Source organism: Malaya genurostris, chromosome 3 (assembly GCF_030247185.1).
Source record: "Malaya genurostris strain Urasoe2022 chromosome 3, Malgen_1.1, whole genome shotgun sequence".
Classification (NCBI taxonomy): Eukaryota; Metazoa; Arthropoda; class Insecta; order Diptera; family Culicidae; genus Malaya; species Malaya genurostris.
This window is the reverse complement of record NC_080572.1, coordinates 114,264,927-114,271,759: the sequence shown is the minus strand read 5'-3', so window position 1 is coordinate 114,271,759 and position 6,833 is coordinate 114,264,927.

Sequence of the window (6,833 nt, the reverse complement as noted above, 5' to 3'; positions counted from 1 at the left end):
ATAATATTAGCGCTACTCTGCGAAGGGGAGGTTACTGAGGCCTTTTTGTGACGTAATATTTCACTAAATATTCATTCTGAGTATTAACGCCGAAAAAGTTGAATACAATATTCCATTTGATGTCAAATTACATAGAAAATCATACAAATGATTCAAATGTTGCGAAATATTACGTCATACAACAATACCTCATATCATCATCAACACGAAAGAAAAGTTGAAGGAATTGTCATCTCCAACACTGTTTGTGTGCTTACTTTCAAACCTAAATACGAAATATAAATTTAACAATAATTATATGATCAAGTATGATACGAAGTCCTATTTTACATGATTACAATTTGTCTATTTTATCAGTGTGATTCCGGATCTTTCTGTCCTCCAATTTTCAATGCAACATGCTCTGAAATTTTCAATTTATTGATTCCAGTCATTTCGGGATTAGTTATTATCTGATAATTTGCCTTTCGAGATAAGCTACTGAATTCATTGTAAGCATTGATAATCGACTGATTTTATTCATATACCGCAAGATAATTCAAAACGTAGATGCAACCATGACTTAGATTAACACTTAATTTTATTCTCAAGATTGCACTGACCGATATCAGCATCGAACTTCAATCCAGTCGGGCATTCGCGATTCGTTGCTTTACCTAGGAAACACTGAATAAATTTTTGGCAGGAGCCGATTACGGCTAAGTTGTGGAAGCCAGTGGAAGGGCACTTCACGCACCCGGCTTCGCTAGGAACATCACATATCTTGCGAGCTGCGTTGTAGTGGTAGCCACTAGGACAGGTCAATGGAATGGCCATTTCGCCCGTACACGCGTAATAGTGGTCGCAACGGCTGGCATCTGGTACAAAACTACCATCCGAACGTCCCAAACAGTTCTGGGCTGAGGCTGTTGCGATGACAACGAAGCTTACCAGAGCAATCAGTGCTGGTAGAAAAAGAAAAAAAAACAGATATAGATTATTTTTTTATTCAGAGTTCTCTCTCTTCAAGACTAACATTTCATGTTGTGCGATATTTCCACCTCGACTTCCTTCGTAACAACGTCCGATTGTTCTAGCAGTGCGATGACTTATATCGTTTTGATAGACTTATACACAGGAAATGAACCTGGTTTTTTTAGCGGAAATGATAAAAGTAGATAGTGGGTTTTTACGCGAAGTTTCCTTTATCACTCGTTTTTTTTATCACCAACTGATAAAGGTTTGTAGAATACAATAGCAAAGATAATGTTGATCTAACCTCAAATCAAGCAAACCTAAATTTCCCACTATACAGATAGACTGACAGCGCTTGTAGTGAGAAATGGAAGCATTTCTGCACCCATTTCTCATCGGACGGCGCTTTTGTTGTCACTTATAGCTCTATTATAACACTATTACACTCGGGCTCTTTATAATCTAACTCTGCCTGGTGTTCTCTTCAAATTTTCCATTGGTTTTGTTTCGTTAAGTTTTGCAAAATATGAAATGATATGTGGTAAATTGCTTCACTCCAATTTGTGATTCCAACGGTAATAGGGTTCATGGTAATTTTATTTGAAATATAAAAATGTTATTAGGTTTCACTTATAATCTTATTCCTTGTTGAAAATCGTGCTTAATCCACCTAGCACCAAATTCAAACGTGTATTTGCATGAATATTTTTCGGAGTTTTTAGTTTTTTCATGGCATTATTTGAATGTCTGTCGTTTAAAATATCTATTAAGGACTATTCACACCTTTCGGTTCCGCTTCAGTGCCAGCACGACGCCGTGTACTTAATTTGTTTTCTATGCGTGCATTCACACCTATCCGGCACAATGTCGATTCAGTGCAGCTCGCTGTCACTGTAGCGTCGTTCCGGCAAACTCGAATTGGTCGTCACCGACATTTTCTATTTTCACTGAAGTCAGTCTGTCAGCCCCTGTGCTGTGCCGGAAAAACTCACCCAAAACTGTACTATAAAAAAAACTCGCGGCGTACTGAAGGCACTTTCACTGTGCCGTCACGGAACCGAACCGGATCGGAAAGGTGTAAATAGTCCTTTAGAAATTGTATGCCATAAAATTATTCCTTTGAATCTAAACGTGTGAAAATCGATGATGCATTCCATGTGATGTCGAAGTGAGTCGCTTCTTATAATTTTTGGATACTAAATACTGTACCAGAAAGTATGAACGCACTTTGATTTCGCTGTGAATAATGCACAAGTGTTAGATATTCAAATTTTATTCGATATACTGATAATATCAGACTACAACAACAGAATATTGTTCTCAACATTTGCTACTTAGCCATTGTAGACTAGCTGGCACACCTTCTTGCGAACGTTCCTCATTAAATTCCGTACATACTTCTTGGTGATAAGTTTTCCCACTTTTTTCCAATCTTTTTCGAACTGTTGAATGGTTTCGGCTGCCGAGACATGTTTCCTAAGATATGCCTTCGTTAATGCCCAAAATTCCTCAATTGATCGAAGTTGTGGGCAATTTGGTGGATTTATGTCTTTTGGAACGAAAGTGACATTTTTGGTAGTATACCATTCTACCGTTGAATTCGAGTAGTGGCAAGAAGCAAGATCTGGCCAGAAGACAACAGGATCCTTGTGGCTTCAAATCATGGGTAGAAGTCGTTTTTGTAAACATTCCTTGATGTATATTTCGCTGTTCATTGAAGTAGTGATGATGGGGTTTCGAAATCTTACCCCAGATACAAATTGCTTGCCAGACCATAGCTTTCTTACCAAATTTTTCGACTTCAACACTTGCCCTTCTCGCATTGTATAATATTGTGGTCCCGGCAAGGATTTGTAATGAAGATTCACGTAGGTTTCGTCGTCCATGATTATGCAGTTCAAATTTCCAGCAAGAAACGTATTGTTTTGGACTACGTTTTGGTTGTTTCTGCTTCTTATAGGTTCGAAGATTCAAACGTTCTTTAGCACGAAGAACATTTGACTTCGAAGTGCCCACTTTTTTGGCCATATCCCGAACTGAAACCTCCTTCTTTTGCTCGAACGCGTTCAGTATACGTTTATCTAACTGAGGGTTAGCAGGACCTTGTTTTCGACCCGTTTTCGGTTTATCCTCAAAGGTGTTATCCTCACCGAACTTCCTGATTGCATTTCGCACGGCTTTTTCACTTACTCCTTCCATTTTTGCTATCTTTCTCAGTGACAGTCCGCGTTCTGTGCACCATTTGTACACAATTTTTCGACGTTGTTCTGCTGAAAGTCCACGCATTTCGAAACAAACTAATGAACACGAATGAACAACTGCACAAGTAATTAGAGAAGAGTGTAAACAACAGGACGCAGCCATAAAAATTGACAGATTTTGAACCATTGCAAAATGGCAGCGGTTTTAGGTTGCGTCCATACTTTCTGGGACAGTCTTTATTTACGGATTATTTCTTACCAAACGTATCCAAATATTCAGTCTTCACAACCATCCATCCCATTACACTCTTGGGATATCTGTTCATTTCGGAAAATGTTTAAAAAATCGAATAAGCAAACAAAAACTTGTTTTAATCCACCTAGTGGTGTAATGTTGCCTTTTTCGTATTATCATAAATATTACTATAGAGTTCTTAAAAAAACTGTTCATTGGATAGAAACAGGAAAGTTTGTTCGAACATAATCTAGCAAAATCTACGAATCAAAACACCCTACAGTTCCGGAATCGGAAGTATTATCCACAACGAATCCGTGGTAAGACTTTATCCTTTGAAGCTATAAGTTTGTCTATAAACGATTTGGTCATCTTGAAAAAAAGTGAGGGAGATACTTTTTGCAGTTTTTGACCGTTATTTCCAATACTTCCGAAACCTAATTTTGAGGACCAGAATAGCAAACGTAGGTTTGTATGGCAAGCAGTAAATGTGATCTACACACTGGAACAGTTTCGAACCTAGTTAAGAAGAATTTTTCCCTCTTTCATTCGTTGCGTTAGTTTGCGGTATAAAATTTTTAATGCTCAACCATATCTGAGAAAATAGTTTCATTATTGACACTATTTTCGGTGCCTCCGGTATCGGAAATCGGGAGCCAAAATAGTTGGAATTGATTCGATAGGCCGTCTGCTAACAATGACTAACGGTTGGAATAGTTTCGAGCCCAGTTTAGAAATCTTTCTAGGTTTTTTGCTTCGTCACTTAAACATTGTGCACTCTGTCATTTGAACATTCTCCACCCTGTAATTCCGAAACCAAAAGTTGTTTCCGAATGAAATTCTAAAGCTTTGTATGGGACCATTAGGCCTTTAATTTGAACCTAAGTTTGTGAAAATCGGTCACGCTATATCTGAGGAAAGTGAGTAAGTAATCAGCATCGGTATTGATTTTCATTTTCTATATGTCATGTACGAAACCGAGCTAAGCACGCTGTGTGCATCGTTTGTAAAGACGTGTTGTGTAACAGTCGGTGTTGAACAGTTGTTCGCACCGCACGCATATAGCTCTTGGCTCCTGGAATTTCTTTTTCTGGCTACCTAGAGTTTCATTGATTCAGGGCTTCAGTCTTTTTCAAGGCTACCTGAATCACTAACAGTCTTTTTAAAGACTAACAATTTGTCAGCCAAGGCTATACAAAGAGTGATATTAGAGTGACTAAGTAATACAAAGAGTGATATTAGAGTGACTAAGTGATACAAATAGTGATATTAGAGTGCCTAAGTGATACAAAGAGTGATATTAGAGTGACTAAGAAATTAATCAGCCTTTTTAAAGGCTAGCTATTCAAAGAACTATTATTCAAAATTCCATTTCATTTCAAAAATGCCTGCGTCCAATCGGAAAGGCAACAAGCCTAAGGCTAAAAATAATTCAATACGGAATAAATCACAATCCGTTATTCAACATTTTTCTAATAACATTCACGATCTCATAGAATCTGAATGTAAAAAAGAAAGACAACGGACGGATTTCCCTTCCGTTGATCCTATGCCGTCTAACAATATTTACGAGATTCTTCCTGAACCCGATTGTAGCGACATAGAAGAAAATTGTTCAAAAATTCCCAAAATGGACGCTTGTCGTTCTGGGAAGAAACAACAATCTATGCCACCAGTGACGGTGATGATTTCCGACTTCAAAGCATTCCGTACTGAGCTTTCAACTTTTCTCCCGGAAGTAAAAGTCTCATTTCAAATCGGACGAAGAGGAGAATGTCGAGTCTTGGTTGATGGATTGGAAGATTACGAACGACTTATTCGATATTTGTCCGAGAAACTTCATAAATTTTATTCATATGATATAAAATCAGACAGACCCTTCAAGGCTGTCTTGAAAGGCTTATCAAATGATCAAAGTATTGATGAAATTAAAAATGAACTAAAAGAATTGCTTGGTTTTGCCCCTTCTCAAGTAATACTTATGAAAAAAGAGCGAATGGTACTTCTAAACCACGCTCTGGAATTTCCCATGAACTTTACCTAATACACTTCAATCGAAGTGATGTAAACAATTTGAAAACTTTAGAAAAAGTACGTTTTATTTCCCACATTAAAATTCATTGGGAACATTATAAACGGCATAATCGTATTGCAAACTTAACGCAATGTCGTCGTTGCCAAGGCTTCGGTCATGGAACCAAAAATTGTCATATGGATATACGGTGTTTGAATTGTGGTAAATCGCATTCGAAAGACGGTTGTCCAATAAATTAAACCACTGATAAATTTTCATGTTCAAATTGCAATGGAAATCATAAATCCAATTATTTGAAATGTCCTGTCAGGGAAAAAATTTTAAACGCTCGTTCGCTTAGACAAAAAGTCAAATCAACGACCTTAAATTTACAGAACATACCTGAAAATCAAAAAACCGTTACAAATGCCACGCCTAATTCTTCTAAGGCACCTATTTCTTCGAATTTAAAACAAAAAACGTGTTTAATCCACCTAGCAGTGAGATGATACCTTTTTTATCAATCCGCATGTGTTTTTTGTATGAATATTCTTCGGTGTTTAAGTTTTCATAACATTATTTTAATGACCGTCGTTTTAAGCGACAATTTGAGATTTTAATCACTCATTACTCTGTAATGCCGAAACTGCAAATCGGATCGAATTTCAATCTAGAAGTGTAATAATCGATTAAAGATGCCATGATATGTAAGTTCCACTTTAGAGTTTACGGTAATTTAAGGTACTTCCAGAGCCGGTATTCAGGAACCAGCATAACCCAAACCGATTTGTATGGCCATATGACGAATAAATAACAACAGTTTTGAGTCCAACTTTGAAGCTTTTCGTTATTGCCATCTTCTATATCGGTTTGAATTTGAAAAGTTCATCATCATGTAATTCGAGAACCGGAAGTCATAATTGGATAAAATTAATAAATTTTTGTGTGTATGTATAAAATTAATTAATTTTGTATATAAGTTTATTTTAATTTGAATTTTTGTTTCTGAAATTTGATCAGGCTTTTTTTGAGAAAACGATTGAGCTTTGAGAAACGATTTTATTCTGGAACCGGAATTCTAAAATCGGTATGGCCGAAGTCAGATAAATTTACCTGAGTAGCTGTATAGTTTACATTTGTTTCAAAATATTTGAAAATCAGTGAAGACATCTTTGAGAAATCATAGCACGAATTAAATTTTTAGGTTCCTTCTGAATCGACAACTGAATACCACTAAAACTGAAAAAAGTTAATTTTTTTTTATCGACTATCCAAATTTGCTAACCCGATAAACCTGATTAATATATGTGGAATAGACATGTTTATACCAATCACCCTGTATCTCCGAAACCGGAAGTTGGATCTGACTGAAGAGCAAGATATTTTATAGAATCTTGAAACTTTTCATTTGAATCTTAGATGATTCTTA